The sequence below is a fragment of the Acomys minous genome (assembly GCF_964271855.1).
Source record: "Acomys minous genome assembly, chromosome: 1".
Classification (NCBI taxonomy): domain Eukaryota; kingdom Metazoa; phylum Chordata; class Mammalia; order Rodentia; family Muridae; genus Acomys; species Acomys minous.
This window is the reverse complement of record NC_140483.1, coordinates 148,018,289-148,042,016: the sequence shown is the minus strand read 5'-3', so window position 1 is coordinate 148,042,016 and position 23,728 is coordinate 148,018,289. Positions and strand designations below refer to the sequence as shown.

At 43.5% G+C, this 23,728-nt stretch overlaps 2 long non-coding RNA genes across 3 annotated transcripts in view; one reads left to right on the top strand and one right to left on the bottom strand.

Annotated features, from left to right (window-relative positions):
- LOC311592247 overlaps nucleotides 1-23,728 on the top strand; it is a 120,233-nt gene that overhangs the window by 61,989 nt on the left and 34,516 nt on the right. For both annotated transcript variants that reach the window (XR_014777347.1, XR_014777348.1), the window contains exon 2: nucleotides 2,750-2,842. This is a non-coding gene — a long non-coding RNA (uncharacterized lncRNA). The remainder of the gene's footprint in view (nucleotides 1-2,749; nucleotides 2,843-23,728) is intronic.
- The window catches only part of LOC311592181, a 55,632-nt gene continuing 49,461 nt past the window's right edge, over nucleotides 17,558-23,728 (bottom strand). The window contains exon 3 of the long non-coding RNA XR_014777329.1: nucleotides 17,558-21,932. This is a non-coding gene — a long non-coding RNA (uncharacterized lncRNA). The remainder of the gene's footprint in view (nucleotides 21,933-23,728) is intronic.

Sequence of the window (23,728 nt, the reverse complement as noted above, 5' to 3'; positions counted from 1 at the left end):
TAATGCCCATGTTTAATAAATAGTTTGTATAAGTTCAGAACATGTACCTATCATCTCCTATAGGGACACTAGCATGTCACTGCTCCAGGTGCCTTCTCAGTTATGCCCTTTTTATGACAAAGATGAGCTTTCACTATGAACACTGAACATAAAGTACTGAGATAGCTTCATTTCTGCCTTGTCCCCTCCTTGCTTGCATCTTCCCACATCCCTCTTGTAGGACTGTTATGCGGCTTCTCTGTCTTCCTAGTAAGGACTTTGTGAAATGTCCTCTGAGTTGGAGCCACCTGCACAAGATAAATACTTCTACTCTTCAGTGACAACCCGAGTCTCACATTGTCTCATTCTTGTCCCTGGGCTCTCACTTCACTGTGTGCCATGTAGGTGCTCTAGGCTGTGGGATTTCAGCTGGCCCGTGTGCTGGAGTGACTGGGAGTAGGTCCAGCACTTAGACACTAGCTCTCTCATTGGGCCTCTAGAGCAGTCTTGTTGGATGAGTCTTGATATTTCAACATCACAGAGGAGGAAACTGTGGCCCAGAGAGAAGTCACTCGCCCACAGTCTTGGATAGCTATCATGCAGGCTCGGCATGTGTAACCCCTCTCGGCTGGCTGATAGAGTTATAGCCTGAACCTTCACATCTCAGATCTACTCTGGGGAAACTCCCTCACGAAAATCTCAGCACCGTGACATTCAGCTTTCAAGATAGAGCTGGACCTGGAGCTGGCTGAGTACAACCAGCATCTCAGCGCATCACCCTTGAAGGAGGCACGCCTGGATATGGGGTTTAGTTTGCTCCTGGGGTGGCCTCTCAAACTTCATTCCCTCGCACCCGTCTCTTCCTACTGGAACTTTACTTTTGGATTCCCCCAAGGGAAAGGGCCATTAGGAGGCAAGTTCAGTCCTTCATAGCACAGACTGAAAGCAACTGCATGCAGATGACCCCAGGGACACTGCCTCTGAGCAGCAGATGCATGCCTGGGAAATTCTTTGATGGGAAGCCAGTTTGCTGTGGAGCATATGCCCAGGGTCGGGCAGAAGGAGGAGGGTGGGAGAGAATGTAAAGTTGCAGAATCAAAGAGATCTGCTCCCTCGAACACCAGGATTCAAGTGTAAGCACTCTTTACTGTGCAGCACTCTGGCCTTGAGCAAAGCCCCTGAAACGTGGAGCTGTTTCCGCCTCTGTAGAAATGGGAAGAGACAGACAAAAGAGTGATAGTGGCTTTCTATGTGCCAGACAGCCGCTCATGCGTAGTGCGTGTTGTCTGTGAAGTTCTTCCCGTAAAATACTGAGCCCGTGTGACAACACCATGTCAGTATGCAATAAAAGTGGCAGGTGTTGTTATATTAGTCTCCTTAATTGCACGGTTAATAAAAACAGTAGAAATGGTTATCATTCCTGGCATCTTCTGGGCACTTTCTGGAAGCTAGACATTGTTCTAAGTGCTTCTGGGTGAGTTAACGCACGTAATTTTTCTACCTGTCCCATGAGGTCAGTCTATTTTTAACCTTACTCAACAAATGGAAAACTTGAAGCCAATTAAATAGATTGTCCAAGGACACACAGCTAGAAAGTGACACGGGTCTACACACTTTGTGCTCTCTAGAAGGAGATACTGAAGACAGAGAGACTGAGCAGTGTGCCTGGGGCAGGAGCAGGCAGAACCCTTCCCTGGGTTTGGTAACAGATGAAATGCTATCGGGTGCATGGGAAACAAACAGCCTTCTGACCTACTGTTTGGAGGCTTTGGCCAGGATGTGAAGAAGCCTTATGCACTTCCTCTTTTATCAGATGCACCAGCTGCCTTAAGACCCGGAGTCCTTTAGGAAGGCTTGTCTGGACTTAGCCTGTCATTTGGGTGGGCCTTAGAGGCTAGTTTTGTGAGCCGGTGCAGAAGCCATGCTTGCTGGGAAGCTGCTGTGCTGGGAAGTTTGTGAGGCCGCCCATTGGCAGCGGGCCACCATCATGTGCAGCTGGGTTACTAGCGGTCACCCTTCAGCCTTCCAGCCACGCTTGTGGCTTCAGTGGCTGAGTCTTGGCTGTCATCTGGAACAGCAGGCAGCCAGGCACGGGAGAGGAGGCCTAAGGCCTCTGGTGGAGGAGGACAAGCTAAAACCAGGGAGCTGATTTGTGTTCCTTCTGCCTAGTGCTGACAACACAGGGCTCCTGAGAAATTCCTGGGAATGTGCCCTCTTCTCAGGAATGGGTGGTCCTTGTGTGGGTCATAAGGGGCCCTGGGACCTAGAAGTCTTTGAGGGCCACTCACTGTCATATGCCTTTAGGACCGTCTCTGTGTCATTTTGGAAGGCCTCCTGGTAGAAGCAGCTCACAGACCCTCTGTGCCTGTGCCAGCAGAGACAAAGCCGGGGAATGTGTACAACAATGACCCCGCTTCCCAAGCAAAGACCACATTCAGGTTTTGGGTCGGAAGCTGAATGTTAACACATAGCAGTGTGTGTGTGTGTGTGTGTGTGTGTGTGTGTGTCTGTGTGTGTGTGTCTGTGTGTGTGTGCGCGCGCGCGCGCGCACAAGCACATGTGCAGAGACACACATGTACATGTGTGTGCACATGCATGTCTGGGTCCTACATGGAAGGAATTTCAGAGAAAGGCTACCAGAGGCAATCTGGTCTGGGGAGGAACCCAGGCCCAGGCTGTCTCTCTTGCTGGTATGGTGGAAAAGAGTTGGATTTTTAACTGATATAGTTGTGGCCTTGCCTCCTTACTCTCTCATATTCTGTCTTAACAGATGGTGCTCACATCTCACCATCCTCCCGAACTCTTCCTGCAGAGATCACACCCCTGTAGGAAGAGCAGCATTTCCCACAAGTGGAGTGTGAAGGTGAGCGCACCTTTAGTTAGCTTTCTGTCTGCCAGTCACAACTGTGTCCTTTCCTCACCACGAACAGTCTAAAGCAGTGGTTCTCAAGCCGGGGAGTTGAGACCCCTTTGGGGGTTGCATATCAGAAATCCCATATGCAAGATTTTGTAACAGTAGTAAAATCACGGTTATGAAGTAGCAATGAAATAATTTTACAGTTGGGCTCACAACATGAGGAACTGTATTAAAGGGTCATAGCATTAGAAAGGTTGAGAACCGCTGGCAAAGGCAAACGTTTGACCAAGATCTGTTTTTCTTATGAAGACCATGCAGTTCAGCAAAACCTGACATTCACCCATTTCAGATGACACTGACCCTACTTGTGAAATATTAACCTTGGCATTATTGTAGTACAGTACATTCTTCTCTGAGGGCCAACTTTCACTACAAAGGTACCGTGAGTCAATCCAAAGTGGAATAAAACCTCCCCAGAAAAACAATGATTATGACCTCCCATCTTCCTTGAAAGGAGTCAAGGGCAGATGAAGAATTTCAGTTCCTTTAACCATAAATAGCAGTTTTATTTACCCACCTTACAAGATTATGACCTTCGGATCTTCCTTGAAAAGAGTCAAGGGCAGATGAAGAATTTCAGTTCCTTTAACCATAAATAGCAGTTTTATTTACCCACCTCACAAGATTTTGTGAGAACAATCTCTATACTCATTATGTAGGATCCTTGAAGCACATTGGTGAAGTTCTCCCCAACCCCTCTTCCTGTGGTAGACACTGAACCCAAAGTCAGAGAGGAACGCGAATTACCTGGAGTCACACAGCCATTTGGCAGCACCACCTTCTCTTAGTGCTTCTGCATGACTTCGTTTGATTGGTTCTTTTGTTTTTGTTTTGTTCCATCTTAGTCCTGTCAGCAGCCTCAGCTGCTGCAGTGTTCCCTCTCTACGGGAGGTCACAAGCCACCAGCCATCGGTCAAGTAAGGAAGTGGTCACTAGATGTCAGCTGCAGCTGGCGCAGAGCTCAGGGATGGCTGACCCTCGTGAAGCTGACGGGGTTGGAAAGGAGCAAATGCCATGCATCATGCATGTCTGTGTCCCCCCAAGTCCCCGCCAGCTCAGAAGGACTAGGGGTCTTGTACTATTGGTCCCCCAACACCTCCCTATTGCCTCTTTCTATACACTAGCTCCTGGCAGATGGCCATGTCACCCCCGCTGCAAGCCTTATGCTGTGATCCCTACAGCCCGTCAGCTTGCCCTCACCTCGACTCCCACACCACTCCATCACCTGCCTGTGCCTTTTGCTTCTCCATAGCTCCCTCATCAGTGCATCGCTCTCCAAGGCTAATAGCTTGGCCTTGTGATTCCTTTTCCCCCACAGTGTGAACACTCTGCCCCTGTCCTCCAATCTATCAGGCCTCAAGGGAACCTTTGCAGCATTTTAGAAAGAAAAAAAAATCTATCTGTGTTATCTTTCACTTCGCTAGGTTGCTTTTTCCTCCTCCTACTCTTTTGCACATAACAAATGTTTTATTATTAAAATTTGTTGAACTTCATAAAATTATATCACAGATTTGTCTGCCTTAACATCTATGTTCTATTTTAAAAGCAGTTACATGCTTTTTGCAATTCAAATTTACAAAAATATTTACAACCTTCCTATTCAAATCTTCAAGTATCCACTTTTGTCAGCAAAATGCACCATCTTTATTGTCAAATACCCAAAGCATAACGGTATGAACTAAAACGAACAGATTCACTTTGACCCCATCGTTCACTTGGTTCTTGGCTACTGGCTAATTATTCCCCAAATCCACTCAAATTACGTTTCCTCCAGTCTGACAAAATCTGTGGTGGTTAACTAGGAAGAGAGTTGCACTTTGGTGATAGCTGCTAAAATTTATGACGTTCCTAAAGGTCTAATTTCAGGCTTTTAAAAGACAAAAACTGAGGACTAAAGGTGTCACTTAGTGAGTAGAAGTGTTGTTAGACAAGTGTGAGGACCCAAGTTCAAGTCTCCTGAACTCATGTAAAAGCTGAATGTGTACTGAAGTGCCAATAATCCCAACACTTCTACGGGGAGACAAGAGACTGAGATAGGACAATCCCTGGAACTTCACAGGCCAGCTCTACAAGCATTCATGGCAGAAAAACAACAGAGAGACCCCGCCTCAAAGGAAATAAAAGATGAGGTTGTCTTCTGACTTCCTCAAGGATAATTAGAGCAAATCAAGCTGTTCCCTGTCCTGTTATCACTCCAAACAGCTGCTGCTATCCTAGGAGTAGTAACTCAGTGAGCTCTAAAGTCACATTCATGTCCCTAAGGTGCTCATATTATAAAGAAGGAAGAACCAAGGAATGCTAGGAGCTATGAAAAAGAGACCAGTCGGTGACCGTGTCAGCAGTTGAGGTGAGAAAAAATAAATAAAGGCTTAAAGCAGGGATGAGGGAACAGTCATGGGTAAGATATCAGAGGAGGCTGACATTGGAGGTAAGCGAAGACCAGGTGGCAATGGGGTTTCTTGCTGAAATAACCAGGCAAAGAGTAGTGCTCCTGACTGTACTTTCTGTTTCCTTACTTCTTCCTGAAAACATTGGGGTGATAATTAAATTAAGTTTATTTTTTAAAAGTCTACAGATCCAAGGCTGAACATGGTGGTACATGCCTAAGATCTTAACACTTGAGAGGCTGAGGTAGGAGGAAGATTGGTTGAAGGCAAGCTTGGGCTAAACAAGAGTCTATATCAAAAACAAAACAAAACAAACAAAACAACTCAGAACCATATATGGAGCGTCAAACCTGTAATTCCCACACCCAGGTGGCTGAGGCAAGAGTATTGCTCTGAGTTTGATGCAGTTTGGGCTACATAGAGCTCCAAGCTAGTCTGAACTACGAAGTGAGACCCTGCATCAATAACAAAACGAACAAACAAACAAAAAACAAAACTCCACCAGATATAACTAACCACGCCAAAAATACAGACATTAATTTAATTTACACACTTAACCCAGCTCAGAGAATTCCTTATCTCTTAAGCCCATCTACCCCTACAAGGAAGTAAGTCTGTCCCAGCTTCCCTTGCAGCTACCCCCAAGACAGAGGACGCCATTAACCAGACTCCATTCATCGGATGCTGGGATTGATTTGGAGGTTAATGACACTAGAAAGAGGTTCCATAAAGCCCACTCTGGCAATAATGGTCATGGGGTACACATTCCTAGAGGTAACAGAGATGGCGACATTAGGGATGACCACAGACCCTGAGTTCATGTGCGGAGCTGGTTACTTTGCCTGTCTGTACCCTGTGTCTCCACCAGGCATGGCTGTAGTGTGATTAAGTTTTATTCCTGGAGGCATAACCTTTAGCACTCTCAGCCATTTTATGACTCTTCAACTGGCCTTTAACAAATCTCTTTTCTGTATACTGGGTCAAGTGTTTCCATTGGTCACTAAATCTGTCACTGATGGATCCCGTCTCCCTGGTAGTTTCAATTTTAAATAGGTAACCGGTCACCTGAAAGCAAAGGAAATACAATGGTTATACAAAATTATTACAAATATATAACAGGGTGTTAATTTGCATAAGGTTATTTATGCTTCCTTTGTTTGTTATACAAATAATCTCAATATTACCAATGAGGAAACAGAAGATGAAATGTCCCAAGGTCACACAGCCAGTAATAGTGAAGTAGCTACTTCAATACCAGCAAATGTGATGCTCATATAAAGTATACCTGCCATGGTATTAAAGAAGCTCATCATTTGTTCAGCCTTGTAGCTTGTCCAGTCTGATTCACATCCTATGCTTTGTTTTCTCTCTATCATCCTCAACACATAAGAATGACTAATTCTCACAGCAGAATGTGGAGTACCTTCCGAATTGACTTTGATGCTGTTGCTGCTGTTTTGAGGCAGGGGGTTACTAAGCAGCCTGGGCTGGCCTCCATCTTGTTATGTAATCCAATCTGTCCTTAAAGCAGGTTGTCAGGAATTTGAAAAAAAATAATTCAGTGATTGTAATTATGATAACCTCCTACTGGAATGACCAGAGGCCCATCTTCCAGGTGATTCTACATCTTATCAGTTTGATAATTGAGATCAACTATCACACTAAGGTCATTGGATTATTAACCATAAGAGGCAATGTAGAATTCAAATACTGAGCACCCTATATATCATTAATTCCCAACTACAGTTGATTTTGGTCCCTACTCCCAGTAGATACTTGGCATAGCTGTTTGATATCAGATATCTGTAGATATTTTGGGATGTCATTCTTATGGGATTGCTACTGTCAGCTACTGGGTAGAATTTTTTTATTTTAGTTGTTCTTAATTTTTTAATTTGTTCACTTTACTGCCTGATTGTAGACCCCTCCCTCATTGCTTACTGGTCCCACTCTCCCTCTCTCATCCCCCCTCCTGCCCTCCTGTAGTCTTCAGAAAGGAGGAGCCCTCCTTCCCTATCATCTGACCTTAGCCTATCAAGTCTCATCTGGACCGCCTGCATCCTCTTCCTCTGTAGCCTGGCAAGGCTGCCCTGCCAGGGGGAATTGATCAACAAATGGGAGACAGAGTCCATGTCAAAGATAGCCCCTACTTTCCATATTAAGGGGCCCATGAGGAGACTGTGCTGCCCACTGTAGGTGGCACCATTCCCTAGGATGAGACTGTATAAAAAGAAAAAAATGGGGCTAGAAAGATGGCTCAGAGGTTAAGAACACTTGATGCTGTTGTGGAAGACCTGGATTTGGTCCCCAGGACCCCTATGATAGACCACTACAATCTGTAACTCCAGTTCAAGGGATTCCCCTGCTCTCCTCTGGCCTCTGAAGGCACAGTATGCATGGCATGCATACATATATGCAGACAAAACACTCGTACACATAAAAATCAGTCAGTATTTCTTAAAGGAGAAAGTGGACTGAATACCAACATTCATCATTATGTGCTTCCTGACTGTAGACACAATGCACCCGGCTTCTTCAAACTCCTGCTGCCGTGACTTTTTCACCCTAATGGGATGCACCATGGAACTGTGAGAGGAAATAAGTGCTCCTTCCTTTAAGTTGCTTTTGTTGGGGTGTTTTATCCCAGCAATATGAAAAGTAACTAAGAGACTTAGACAAGTATGTAATATCTGGAAAAATCATCTTCCTTACCTGTCAAGTGAGGTTACTCACAGTGGTTTTGTCTGCCTTAAGTGACATCACAGGTATTGTGATGCTAGCAGAATAGCCAGCCTATGACGTTTTTGTTTGTTTGGTTGGTTCGATTTTTTTGACACAAGGTCTCTTTATATAGCCTGAGATGTCCTGGAGCCCTGAAACTCACAATGTAGACCAGGCTAGCCTTGAACTCATGGAGATACACCTGCATCTGACTCCCAAATCCTGGGGTTAAAGGTGCACAGAACCATGCCTGGCCACAGGAGCTTTGATTATCACTGTCCCTTCTGTTCTCTGTAGCTGTACCACTTTCCAGCTGGAAAGAACTGTAGATGTCATCTCAATGGAATTCTCTGTTTATAAGTCAAGAGGCTGAGGTCCGTGAGATAATCTGTCTTCTCGACCCAGAGCCCATCTTTTACTCTACTAACGCCCCAGTGACGTACTGAAGTGGAACTTTCCAGCAGTGAATGAGTTCAAGGGCTCTCTCCTGTCAGGGTTGATTTGCAACACTCTTGCCCCCTGCAGAGCTCCTCATGATCTATTGTCCACTGATAGAACTCCTGAAACACTAAATCCCCACCGTGACTCAGACCGAGTTCAAATGTGTCCTTCCAGGGACCATCAATTGTCCTGTGCACTTTGGGTACCGGGGAAGGATAACTATTAAAACAAAATGTATGCAACATGAGAGTGAATGCTTCTAGCAAGTCAGCTTCAGGGAGATTTACACTCGCCAGCAACACATAAAAGCTGCTCAAGCATTTGAGCTAAGAGAATCAGAAAGATCATTGAAGCTGGCCATGGTGACAGATGTCTAGAATCCCAGTACTTGAGAGGCTGAAGCAGGAGGCTTGCTGGGAATTTTAGGACAGCCTGGGATACATAATGAGCCCTAAGCCAGCCAGACCTACATAACAAGGTCCTGTCCAAACACACAAAAGAGATAAATGTATCACTCTGTTTTGCAGTTTCCTGTGGTATCAGATTTAGGGATATTTTACTGAGAGGGCCTAAACAAAGCAATAAAAGAATTGGAAGCCCCTAAACTGGGAGAGGCCATAACAGCTGGATATAAATTTGTGATGTTTGCCAATGCACTCTCCAGGCTACCGAAGTTCTTCTGGGGACCATCACAGAATCACTGTCGACAACCTGAGAGCCACATGACAAATGAGAATCACACTGGAGAACTAGGAAAGGGCAAATGCCTCATTGTTTTGAAACTGCCATGAATAAACTAGCCTCCTCCACTTACTATGGGTTCATGAGCTTGGCACCCATTCTCTGAAAATTCCTGTAAAACATTATCCCAGTAATGGCTTATGAATGTTTACAAATTAAGCAGCTATCCTCTAAGCCAGCAGCATCTTCCTCAAACAACTCATGCCACAGTGATCTGATTACCCTTTTTGATTTTAAGGCCATTAGACTGGCTGAGCAGATATGCAGAGTAAAACACAGGACGCCCAGATGACAAGATGGCATGTCAGCTATTTTGGTGTTGCTGAGGCAAAAGTGCAGAAAGAAGGCTATATAGAAGTATCATGTGGTGACTTCTTTTTTTTTTTTTTTTTTAGTATTTATTTGTTATTTATTTATTTATTTATTTATTCGCTTTACATCTTGGTCGTAGCCCCTCCCTTCTCCCAGTGCCCCCTCCATCATCCCTCCCGTCTCCCCCCTCTCCTATTCCTCAGAAAAGAGGAGCCCTCGCTACCTCAACAAGTTGGATGAGGACTGAGTTTGCCCTCTTCCCCTATGGCCTGACAAGGCAGTCCCATCAGGGGAAAGTGACTGAAAAGCAGGCAATAGAGTCCATGTCAGAGACAGCCCCTGCTCCTCTCACTAGTGGACCCACATGAAGCCTGAGCTGCCCATCAGTTACATCTATGTAGAGGACCTAGGTCCAGTCCATGCCTGGTCCTTGGTTGGTGCTTCAGAATCTAAACATACTACAATGCACAAACCCAAAGAAGCTGAGTAGCAAGGAGGACCCAAGGGAGGATGCTTAAGTCTCACTCAGAAGGGGAAATAGAATAGATAGAGGTAGTGGTTGAAGAGAGGGAACAAGGTAGGAGAGAGAGTGCAGAGAGAAATGAGAATGGAGATCAGACCTGGGGAGAGCAGGAGGGGAGGACAGAAGGCCCACAGAGAAAAGAGAAACTATGGGTGGGGGCAACTCTGTGACAAGCTGGAGACCTAAGTCAGAATCGGCCTCTGGGAGGATCTGAGGGTGACTCTAGCTGAGACTCCTAGTAGCAGAGGCCATGGAGACTGAAGAGGACACCCTCTAACTAGACAAGACTCCTAGTGGAGGGAGAAGAACACTAACCCACCCATCAAATACTTTGATCCAAAACTTACCCTACCTACAAGATGTGCAGGGATAAAGATAGAACAGATAAAGCAAAGATTGAGGGAATGTCCAACCAATATCTAGCCCAACCCAAGTCCCATCCCATAAAAGAGAGCCAACCCCTGACACTACTAATGATACTCTGCTATGTTTACAGAAAAGAGCCTATCAGAGTTGTCCTCTGAGAGGCTCTACCCAGCAGTGGTTTGAAACAGACGCTGTGGCGATTTCTTTTTTTTATTATTAATTTATTCAGTTTACATATCAATTGTTATTCCATCACTTGTATCCTCCCGTTCCTCCCTCCCTCCTGCTTTCACCCTATCCCCTCCCCTAGGTCTATAACCAAGGGGGACCTTCTCCCACAGTATATGGTCGTAGGCTATCAAATCTCATCTTGGTAGCCTGGTTATTCTTTCTCTGAGTGCCACCAGGACTCCCCACCAAGGGGAAATGGTCAACTATGGGAAAAGATCTTCACCAACCCTACATCTAACAAAGGTCTAATATCCAAAATATATAAAGAACTCAAGAAATGTGGTGATTTCTTAACCAAACCCCCTGAGTACCAATTAATGATGGATAGTAGTGTAGAAGCAGAGCCTTGAGAGATGCTACAGAGATCTGGCGTGACCTGGGCCTGTCCATACTCTATTGCATATCAACAATGTCAGGCAGTGCATGTGCCATGCTCTGTGTTCTTTGTAGATCTCCTTGGTCTATAGTCCTGGACCAAAGGTAAATGCAGGTAGCCAGAGTTTGGAGCAAGTTCTATCTAGACTGCTGGACACATTGCCTCAATGATGTAGTCTATGTTGATCTTGTCCCTCGTTACTCTTTGGTCTTATTTTTGTTACACCATTCCCCATGTCCCCATTGACTCAAGCAAATCTACTTAGAATACAATGAAACACTGTGCTATTTTAATTTACTTGGGGGACAGGAGTGGACACTGGAACCATAGACAGGATCTCAGTATATAGGCTAGCTGGGAACTTACTATATAAATCAAACTAGCCTTGAACTCACAGATGTTTGCCTGCCTCTGGCTCCTGAGTACTTTCTATGTGGGTGCTGCGGATCTGAACTCAGGACCTCATGCTTGCAGGATGAGTGCTTTTACTCACCCAGGCACTGAGTCCTCTACCATGCTGTCTACTATCTCTTTATCTCATGCAGTTGCCTGTCTCTGACTGCAGTGCTCTTCTCTTCCCTACCTACTTCTCAGTCTATGTAAACATCTCTTCCTCGTTGTTCAAGACACACCTAAGGCTCTTGTCCTTGGATGCCTTTCATCACTCCAACTCTCTTCCTATACCAGTCCCAAGAAATTCTTCCCCATCTGAATTTTGGTGCTAGTGTCATTTGCTGTCTTAATAATTGTCACACTGCATTTTCTTATTTTCACTCTCTCCCCTGTCCTCCCTGTGCCCACCGCCCTTCTCTTCCTTTAATTTCGATTCATTAGGGATAGAAACCATATCTTACCCATAGCCTGGTACCTAATAGTGGCACTGTAAAAGAATAAATGAATAAAAATGAATGAGTGAACGCCTTGTATAAAAACACATTATTCTGGCTCTTTGTGACCAAGTCTAAGCCTGCTGAGAATCACAATTACATTTCCATGTAGGCTGATCCAGCTTCCCAAGAGATATATTTTTTTTTTCAAAAACTCATTGAACCGTTGCCTCCCTTCTAGTCACCTGCTGTCTTATAAAGGCTTATGAATGCATAGAGAGCACAGCAGAGCTCTCCCCTGGCAAAGATGAACCATCACCTCCTGGGGCCTTCTGGGGCTGTAGCTGACTTAGCTCACCAGGAACCACACACCCAAAGTCCAGTTTTTCAAGGCTCCCTTCCTATAGTCCCTAGACGGCACATCCATAGCTGTCTGACAGGGAGGTGTTTTCAGATGTGTCGTTTGCTTTCTTGGAAAAGGGAACTGAACTTCACTCATCTTATTCCTTTTCTCCTAATCGCCCCAGAATACACTGCCTTGTTTAGAATACAATCAGATGAGGAAAGGCAGGAAGAACCATCCTGCCTTCTCGGTGTTCTAGGAAGAGTTTTCATTATCATGGGATCTGAGCCTTTAAAAAGGATGCTCTGTGCTCTAATGAAAGACTTAAAATTCAAATGGGGGCACCGAATGCAAGTCAGCAGGCATTCAAGTCTCTGCCAATTATTCAGTCCTCAATAGCTAGCCCGGGCAGTATTTGTTGCAGGCTGGCTGAGATGCCTGATGGGAAGACGGGCAGCCTGGCCTGATACCAATGCTCCTGAGTCTGTTTTGGACCCCACGTGATGGAAGCTGGCAGCCAGCCCTCCCCTTCCCCCCAGAAAATGCAGGCAACCATGCCCTACTGGTGACCCTCATCACTCAAGTCTGAGATTGGCCCCATATGCAGATTCTGTCACTGGAAGAGGACAAAAGCCTGGGCTGCAGCAGCCAACAGATGAGGGTTTGACACTTCAGTGTGACCATCAGGTCTCAAGGGAAACTAGACCTTCTTAATTACTTCTAAAGAGTTAATAGTGTGGCTATAAAAAGAGCTTTCTGTTTTTAATCACAAGGCAAGTGAAATAAAATGCTTAACTTTTTCTAATCATCGTCTGACACTCTGCTCTCTTTGTGGAACGTTCATCTGAAGCGCTCCAAGTAATTAATGCCTAATGCTTGTTTATAATAGCATTATTATAGAACTCTTCATTGCTGCTTCTGTGTGCTCAGAATGTCCTGGCTGGAAAAGTCCAGAGCACATAGATTCTGTGCAAAGGAGAAGCACAGAGGCTTGCTAGAGTGTGAGTTATGCACTGGCTCCTTGTGTTTCTGGCTAGCTACACCTTCCTGCTGTATGAAGGGAGGCTGCTGCTATGTAAGGTTTGCAACTCTTGCCTAGCAAGTGTTCAAAAATTGGAAACTATGCTCATATGCACTCTCAGTCGTAAGTGGTAATGGGGCCACTGATGACAAGTATAAATTAGTATGCCTCACTCCAGACTTCCATAGACTTCTGCACCTAAGAGCAACAACGTGATTTATTGATATGTTAGCTTTTGTGATTTTCATAATAATATATGATAAAAAATAATGGATTATGGTATGTTCACATAACTAACATAATCAATTAAAATTTATATGTGAATTCTATTTATTCATCTAGATACACATCTTTTATTTATTAAGAGAAAAGTGTAAAATATATATACAGTCACCCTCAAACTTCATTGGAGAAATTTATTTGTGCAGTAGATGGTTACCATGGAAACTCACAACTGGTTGTAGTAGACAAACTAAGTGTCTGTGGAGTCTTCAGGCACAGGTGTGACATCTGTACCACATCCAGCTCCCACAAGGCTCAGGGTCCATGGTGGAAGAGACATGGGAGGAAGGCAGAAAGGTTGTAAGAACCAGACAGAGGTCAGGTATGATTGGAAGGAGCCACTACACACATGATCTCACAACTGCTGTGCTTGCTGGCACAAGACCAAGCCAGTCAACATACCATCATGGAGGGAAGATGGGCTCACAGGGCCCCATCTCTGGATGAGGAACTATTGACAGCCAATGGCTTAATTAATAGTGTGACCCCTGATAGTTTGTCCATGTTCCAGAGGACGGTTCAACATCCACAACTATGTAGGCAGCACAGACGGGACCCCATAGGTTCTTATAAAAACTAAGTGAGCCCGAAGTCGGATGGATTCGGCATGGAGGTAGGGACGGGAGGAGTTATAAAGGTTGAGGGATAAATATGATCAAAATGCACTGTATGCAGCCTGAAATTCTCAAAGAATTAATAAAATATACGGAAAAGATGCGAACAGGCTGGGAGCGGTGGCGCCCGCCTTTAAGCCTCGTACTCAGGAGGCAGAGGCAGGTGGATCTCTGTGAGTTTGAGGCCAGCCTGGGTGCTTGTAGAAAGACTCTGTCTCAAAACTAAGCCAAACCAAGTAAATAAGCAAATAACACGCACAGTAATTCTATTTTGCAAATTATGACATATATATGGCATCATTCAAACGTTTTTGAGTGGGAAAAAAGCATGGAAAGAAATATACCAAATGATGCCTTGGTCAGATACTGGGTGGCTTTATTTTCCAGTGTATATGTGTGTGTGCGTGTGCATGTGCGTGTGCGTGTGCGTGTGTGTGTGTGTGTGTGTATGTATGTATGTATGTATAACAGGAAATATTCTATGTAACATTCTACTTTGATTCTCTATCTAAATAAGAAAAAGGGATCTTTTTAAAATTAATTTATTCAGATTATAACTCAATTGTTATCCCATCACTTGTATCCTTCTGTTCCTCCCTCCCTCCCGCTTTCACCCTATTCCTGTCCCCTAGGTCTATGACCGAGGGGGACCTCCTCCCCCACTATATGGTCACAGGCTATCAAGTCTCATCTTGGTAGTCTGTTTATACTTTCTTTGAGTGCCACCAGGCCTCCCTGCCAAGGGGAAGTGGTCAAATATGGGCACCAGAGTTCATGTCACAGTCAGTCCCCGCTCTCCACATAATTGTGGAGAATGTCTTGTCCATTGGGTAGATCAGAGTAGGGGTTTGATGTTTACTACTTGTACTGTCCTTGGTTAGTGCAATAGTTTGAGCAGAACCCCCTAGGCCCCTATCCACCCATCATGATGTTCTTCTTGTAGATTTCTAGGACCCTCTGGGTCCTTCTATTTCCCCATCTCCTATGTTTTTTTTACCTAGAGTCCCAGTGGGATGTCCTCACATCTGTCCCAATCTCCTGGTAGGTGAAGACTAAGAAAAAGGGATCTTATTCTTTGTTTCAGAGTCCAGTGGACACGGGTGGTAAAGGCAGCAAAGTGGGAATGGAGGAAAAGTGAACTGAAAACTCTGAATCAAGAACAGTACTTTTCAGCCCTGTGTGAGTTAGGAAAACTCATATTTACTGTTTTTTCCCATTCTTATGTTTCCTGGACTTGGTTACAGTGTCATTTATGAAGAAAGAGCTCCTCTGAGGAAAGCAGAGAATGAGGAGATGGCATCTTGTTCCATATCTGGCCTGACAGGGTTCAGTACATGTGGCAGAAAAACAGAATTGAATGAGTCTATACCAGAGCAGGGAGCAGAAAGTCTCTGTGCTGTAACAAGATGAAACCGCTGATATGGCGAGACTGTCTGAGGAAGACAGAGAACATCTACCCCCATAGGCTTAGGGGCAGACACCTGAGAGGGAGGACTATCCTAATAGCTACCGCTCTGAGAACAAGCGGCTCATCCATGTGTCACCAGACTCTTTTTGAAAACCTGCAACTACTCCGTCACAGGAATTCAGTAGCAGTGAAAATACTTTACAAGGAGAAAAGAAAAGGATTCTTCTCTGGAGAAACTGTTTCCAGGTGAAATTGTTGAATATACAATTGTCTGTGGTATGTGCAGGAGAGTGGCTCCAGCAGCCCCTGCAGAGAGCAGACCCTTGGGATGCAGGAGTCTCTCCTATGAAATGCCTAGTGCCGGCATCTAACCTACACATCCTCATACCTATTTAAAAAATCATCTCCACATTATTTGTAATGCCTTAGGCAAGCTAAATGCTATCTATACAGTGTTTTAAGGATTTGCTTAGGGAATAATAAGATAAATCTGTATGCTTACTACAGACACTTTTTTTTTCTCTCCCAATGTTTTCAATCCTCTGTTGACTGAGTCATTGGCTGTGGACCTCAAGGATGCAGAGGCGAGGCCATCCTGGCACCTGTTATGAAGAAAAGCAGCTTACCTAATAGCAAAGATCACCATTCAACAAGCCCTATCCATGCAAACTCCTTTTTAGTTCCCCATCGTTAACCATGAAGTGAGCATCACCAAATGTTTAAGGTGTGTCCACAGAATTAAAAAGGGGAAAATTAAATAGAAAGGAATTAAGTCAATATATAGAGCCCTAGATAAGATCTCTATAATAATTTCCAAGAGGTAAGAAAACATAGCTAGAAGAGCAGGCAGTTACGAGCCGGCAGAACAGAACTCAGGCTCCCTGGCAGAGCCACAAACACTGTGAAATACTGAGGCATCTCTCCAACCCCTATATTTATTTTTGATATTGTGAAATGTGATAATCTATCCACTTTTGTTTATTCTGTCCCGTCACCCCGTTGTTTTTATTCTTATAGTTTTCAGTAAGGCTCTTCACAATCTTTGATCGTAATAATTTTATTTGGCTTCACGGAGGTGAATGTAAACACACGCTTGCATTCTGCTGTGTTTATACTGAGTCAAGACTGCAATCCCCAGGAGGATCTGGGATGTAGGATGACTTTGGTTTTATGAAGTTAACACTAGAATTACTCTTTTTAAAAAAGAACTAATTCAACTGTTGGCACTTTAGAATTTTTTTAAAAAGGTATATTTTCAAATCACTTTAACACTTAAGTGTGTCACAACACTACTTTTGAGAATTTGTGGGCTAGTCAAATAGCCTGGGAATTTAAGTTATACTCTCTCCTGTAGGGCTGGAGTGCAGCTCTCAGTGGTACAGTTGTTGCCTAGAAGGCTCGTGGCCCTGCTTTGCTTCCCAGCATTAAACAGTAAAGAGGAAATGACTCGGTGGTTAAGAAATCTTGTAGCTCCTTCGAATTTGGTTCCCAGCACTGAATCCAGCAACTCACAACTGCCAATGCCCTTTTCTAGACTCCACAGACACCTACACACACACACACACACACACACACACACACACACACACACACACACACACTAACATAAACACATACCCATGTGTTTAAAAGCCAAAGAGAAACGACAACCCTACATTTCCACTTTATTTATCCACATGAATGCCTCTAACTTGCATTATTGAGGGCGTCACCTCAATTCTTCACTTAGCCCATTCACTCCTTAGTTTATGAGAACTGAGGTAAGTTGCTCACTGGCTGTGGTTGACCTCTTCCTAGTCCATACCATTTAGGGTCTAGTGACTTTCTTCTGGCAATGGACTGGAGGCCAAAGCCCTGAGGGCTCTTGGTGAAAAGCCCCAATGAGGGGTAAGTTACAGCTTACGTGGCACAGCTGCCATCTTTTCCCTTCTCTTTTGGGAACTGTGATTTCTCTCCTTGGTTTTAGATTTCAACTCATGCCAAAGTTCGTTATTAGAAAATGAATTATTCAGCTGCTTCATATTCAAGCCCTCTTTAGCTGTCAGAGTATCAAGAAAACAGGAATAACTCAGTCACATTTTATAATTTTATTCACTGAGATTTATCAAGATGCAATGAGTTTTCACCAGTTTCTATGGCAAAATCCAAAATGAAATATTTTTTTTTCTTGTGGCAAAATATATACATGACATCAAACTAAAATTAAGTATTTCTTGCCAGGAAAAAATAGACACAACCTTGTGAAGCCCCATTCCCTCTCTGGGTCTTGATTCCCTCAGCTATAAAATGATGTTTGGGGATTAACTTCTAAGGTTTCATAGACATTTTCCTAAGGAAACTTTATTAGTATATAATTGACACACCATATAATTCACCCATTTAATGTCCATAATTCAATGGCTTCTGATATACCCCATTTCTTGAGTTGGAATAAACAAATATAACAAAATTTGTTATTTTAAGCACTTTAAATATATCAATCTGTGGAATTAGTTTCATTCTCTATGTCTCAAAATCACTGCCAGCATTTACAACACTATATCATCATCCTCATATAGACCCTCTGACCTGTGTAGGTGTGGCCCATTAGAGTGAGTCTGGTGAAGACAAAGCCCATCAAAGGCCCTCAAGCCCCACAGAAAAGAGAGTAAATTTAACTCCCATTCACGGTGACATTAGCCCTGTGGTGAGCAGTTACTGACTTATACACACTCCGAACATTGTTCTAAGCCCCATTATGGGTACACTAACATCACTAAAAAAAAAGTCTGAGACAAGAGAAGAGAATAAAAATGTGGCAGTTTTGTTTGGATCTTGTGACTATGAACCATCAGTTTTCTTATTCCTACCAACAGACTTCAGTTAACTTTCAAACTAAGCTAAACACCTCTCAAAACTGTTGAGCATCAGTTGGTGGAGTGGGGGATTTGGAGGCCGTTACCATGTGTTCTTTCCCAGGTGATAGCTAAAAACTGAGATGGGCACTCTTCATTGTGAATCCTTAGATCCATTCAGTCAAGGTCTGTGGTCCAGCATCTGATGTCTTCATCCCAAAGACTCCATTCAGCATTATCTGTACACATTAGAATACCTTTCCAGAATGGTTGCTGGCTTGATCTCTCCGTGTGATCAGAAAGAACTAAAACTAGAAAAGTTATGGCTGTGTGGGCACTAACCACAGGAGTGGAACTGGCTGTTCACAGACTTGCCAGTGTTTTCTTCCCTGCTTTTCTCAAGTCCTTCCAAGATGCTGCTTCCTGGCAAGGAGAGCCTCCTCAGCAAGTAGAAGCCTGGGGTCTGGGTCTCAGCAGCCCTAAAGTAAGATGAGTTGCTGTCAGAGTACAGTTTCCTCCCCTTTGCTACCCAGACAAAGGCTGCATCTCTGTGTGCCAGGGATGTCGAGGGGACTAAAAGCATAAGCAATAAAGTCCCCTCAAGTAATGAAACTCTGGGACGTTCTGGGCAGCAATTGTGGACACATCAAGCTCCACACAATACAAACCTGGTCTTAATCAGCCTTCATCCCACAGACCTGGATTCAAGTAGGGCTCCTCTGCCTTAATGGAGTTTGACAGTTTGATACATTCCACAGAATCTTAGACATGAATGTTACTTCTTCTAAAAATAGCAATTGCCATGATTTTTGCAAAGTGAACAAAAAGTTCTGGGCTCGCTCCCAGCTCCGCCTCTCCATATCTGTATGACTTTGGCACTTAACCTCTCTTGGACCTTGGCTTCCTAATCAGGGATAGTTTAAATGCCTTTGAAAAAAAAAATCCAAGATTCTTAAAAGTTTTTCCCCTCTTCTAATCGAAAGTTTCTTGCAAGATTATTCTCATGGGTCGGCAGTTGCTTAGGAACACTGTAAGACTTGGCAGCCTGATTGTAGGAATGGAGGGAACCAGGCATTCAGCCTCTGGATTCTGAGACACTGTTCTACAACACCTTGAAATGGGTATGCAAGCCTAGATCACCATTTGGCAGCTCCGTGGCTAGGTTCACCTAATAAAATTAAAGATGACTGTCTATGTCTTCTCTTTGCTATTAAGGGATGACCCAAAGTGCTTTATTAAAACAATTTCATTTTGCTGAAATAAAAATGGCCTTTACCAAATGGAAGGTCATGTTTATTTTTATGAGTGAGAGAATTACAAGGAAACCCTCTAACTGACAAGGTTAAGTCATGTCATCTTTCTATCAACACTGGGCTCTTTTTGGACATTTGAAGTGGGTGCTTAGTTTGTACCTGTTTGGGAGAGCAGGGAAGTTTCAAGCAGCCTATGAAACATTGGTGCTCTGGTTTCTGTACATGAATGTTCAGAGTGTATGCTTTGCTTTTCTGGACATGTCATATTTTTACCCTGTGACATAGACTACACAGTTCTTGTATCACCCTGTGTGGGTTTCTTAACCAATTGGAAAACAAGAAATGCAAAGGACAGAAGAATGGTGGGAGGAGCATCTGCGAGTCTTCTAGAGCCTAAGCAGGAAGAACAAATCCCAGAAGCCTTAGCAAAACAACCAGGAACTCGAGTCTTCCAGCATTCAAGGAGAGTTAAACTGGTACTTAGGTAAAAGCAGGGGAAGAGCACAGGTAGGTGAGAAAAAAAAATAAGAGAGGTAGATAGAGATAAAGAAAGAAATAGAAAATTAGAGAGAAGGATATATGACAGAGAGATTAGGTAATACATAGGTAATTGGTAGGTGATACATAGGTAGATAGATAGATAGATAAATAGATAGATAGATAGATGATAGGTTGATAGTTATTTGGATAAATTGATTGATAGATAATAGCTAGATTATAGCTAGGTGATATCTAGATGAATTGATGCTAGAAATAGATAGATACTAGATATAGATAGATTAACTGATTGATTGATGATAAATAGATACATACACAAATTTATTGATAGATGATATATTGATTGATGATAGATTATAGATAGATAATAGATGATAGATAAATTGATTGATGATAGGTAGATTAATTTATTGATTGATGATAGATAGATGATAGACAGATTGATTGATATAGATAATAGATGATAGATTGATTGATTCATGATAGGTAGATTAATTAATTATTCCAACTCATTCTCCAGAGCACTCCCCTCCTGTCCCTTCCTGCCTATTTTTTGGTTCATACTTCTCCCGAGAGTTCTAACTCTAGATACCCAACAGCTACTGGGTTCTTCCACAGACCCTTAAAGCTCAACATGTCTGAAATATGGCTCCAGCCTTTTCCCTCCACCCCAAACTGCTCTTCACCGAATTTCACTTAATTCAACCAAGCATCCTGGTACCGAAGATAGAAAGTCTGTAGCCATATTTAACAGTTTTCTCACCCTCACCCTGCATTTATCCACTCAGAAACATTGGTTTAGAATCCACTGTACCACTGTGAGATATTGTACCTTCAAGAAATACGAAGGTACTGAAACATGGCCTGGGATATATAGGGCTCAGTTTAGACCCAGAAGCAAACCAGCAGCCACAAAGAACTCAGAAAGAAGCCCTCTTTGTTCATCTCTTTTCTGGCTGTGGGATGCATTTGCCCTCTGCAGTCCTTTGGTTCAGACTTTTCCTGGTCTGGACAAGTGCTATTTTCTAGTGGAGCACCTCCATATTCTAGTCTATTCTTGTTTCAAGAACAATTATTTTATAGATAGAATTGGACTGCACCTCTCTGCATGTCCTTATCTACTGTTGTCTACACCTGGTTCAGTCATCAGAGCTTTTGCGGCCTTGACAATATGATGTCTCTGTCTAGAAATTTCTTCACTAAATAGTAAATTCCTATTTGCTATTTAAAAAGGCAGTTTAATGTTTAATGGCAACTCTTCCATGAGGCCTTTCTTAAACTATCAGGCAGGAGTTCATCCTCCTAAAGTTTATTTTTTTACATCTGTTTATATTATCTATTCTTCTGTGCTGTGTGTATGTGTGTGCATATATGAAAGTGTATTATGTTTTTGCCTAGTCATTTCTTTTGCCTGATTGTTGTTTGTAATGCTACTTCCTAGGTCTGTAGGGAGCATACCTTTTTGATACTCTAACCCTTAGCTCATAGAGATTGAAGAGCATGATGCTGGTATGTGGCCTCATGGTGGGTGATATCACAGTGATGAAGAAGAGATCTCATTGAAAGGGAGGGAGAGAAGAGGAGGAGGAGGAAGAAAAGGAGAATAGTTGGTATAGCCAAAGTTGTTTGACATCCCATTCTTGTGGGACCTAGTCAATTCCTTGAGACCAGCATCAATCCCTTCCGAGAGCTGTACTCCAATGTCTTCATTGCTTCCCACTGCGATCCATTTCTTAGAGGTTTCATCACTGTAGTGACACCACTGGATCAATCTTCTGACGTGTGACCCTTTGGAGGTCACACTCAGACTGTAGCAGTTGTCATCGTTTCCCTTTCCTTGATGCCTTGGTGATTTCATCTACAAATGTGACAAATCAATAGTTTATACACCCTAATCTATGTAGGGTATGGATATGCCACATTACTTTCCTACTTTATTAATAACATTTAAAATTTAAACTATGTTTCAAATTTATAAACAATGTACATGAGGAATGTTTTTAAAGGTTAGAGTTGACTCGTTTTGGCTGACACTGTTCATTGACCTGACATTTATCCGGCATCCATTACATGCCCAGCACAGTGCTCTTTCAACATCGCCCGTTAGAAAAGTAAACTCTATCTGCTCACAAGTTGCAGATGAGAGTTCAGCAGGAACTTTCCAACCCAGAATTTACATCATTATGAGAACTGTTGTTTCAGGAAGCCTCACTCTGTGCCAGCTACTGGGCAGGGCATCTACAAGCACTTATCTGTAGAAGGAGAACTAGTTTTCTCAATGTACAGATAAAGTAACTGAATCTTCAGTGGCTAAGTGACCTGTGCAGAGACACATAAACAATAAGCCATGGAATTGAATTAATTAATTAATTCATTCATTCATTCATTCATTCATTCACAAAGGGTTTTTTCAACACCTACTAAGTGTTGGTCATTAGTATTCCACAGCTACATCCAGAAGTCATACAAAGGTGATTTAACCAGACATGATGGGCCCTGTACTGTTCCTGAAGGCATAAATTAAGTGAATAAAGACAGATTTGTGCAATTATAAATTGTGGCACTGCTGTAAAAAAGTTGATGGGGGCAATGTCTGAGAACAGAAGGAGTTCGCTCGGGCAGAGAAGGGCTTAAACTGACAGGCATTTCAAAGGAGATGACAGTCAGCTGACACCATGAGCAGAAAAGGCCAACTTCTCCCAGGCACAGCCCACAGATGTTGGAAAGCTCTGGGGGGAAATGCTTGACACACTGGAGGAAGCACAGAATGCCAGTGTGTCTGCTGGGAAGCTGCAAAAGCAGAGGTGTCTGGGGGGAGCGAGAAGGAGGCAGCTCCACCCCTGCAGAAACTCTGGGCCACAGAGAGAAGCAGAGACTATATTTGCCACGCAGTGGAGCAGCCTTGGGGGCCTCCAACAGGGAAAACAGGGTTTTTTTTTTCTTTCATTTTGCTTTTCAGAGGACTGGTTTTGGGGTCCTCCTGGCTCAACCTCTTGAATGCTAGGAATCCAGGAATGTCCTTATGTGTGCCTTTAAACAGTCATTTTGACTTTCTGCAAAGTTAGTGAAAGGAGTGAGTGGAGTGCTGAGACAGGCTAGCTGGACTTTTTAAAATCTGGTGAGAGACAGATGACCAGGGCCCAGATTAAGGGGGCCATATTGAGAAGAAAAATACTAGGTCTCTCTCCCTCTCTCCTTCCCCCTCCCTCCCTCTTTCCTTCCTTCCATCCTCCTTCCCTCTCTCTCTCATTTCCTCACTTCCTCTTTTTCTCTTTTCTCCTTCCCACCCCTCTTCCTCTTGGTTCTCTGCTTATCACTTGGTGGTATTAATGAAATCTCGGTGTTTCTCCGGGTTCTACCTATCTTCCTGTGCCATAGAACGTCTATCTCACTGAAAATGAGGATATATTTTATAGAACATGAAATTTCTTGAATCTTTTGAGCCCTTGTACATTGGTTTCCAGAAGGAAAACCTACAGATTCCCTTGGACTTCCTCGACATCAGCCACATTTTTGGCTCTGCAGATGAGGGCTAAGCACATTGCTCTATCTTACAAGAACATTGCTCACGCTGACTCCTGACTTCATGCATTTTGCAAATGCACAGCTCAAAGACTGTGACTTCCTGCTGTTTGTGGCTTCCAGTGCTGCAAG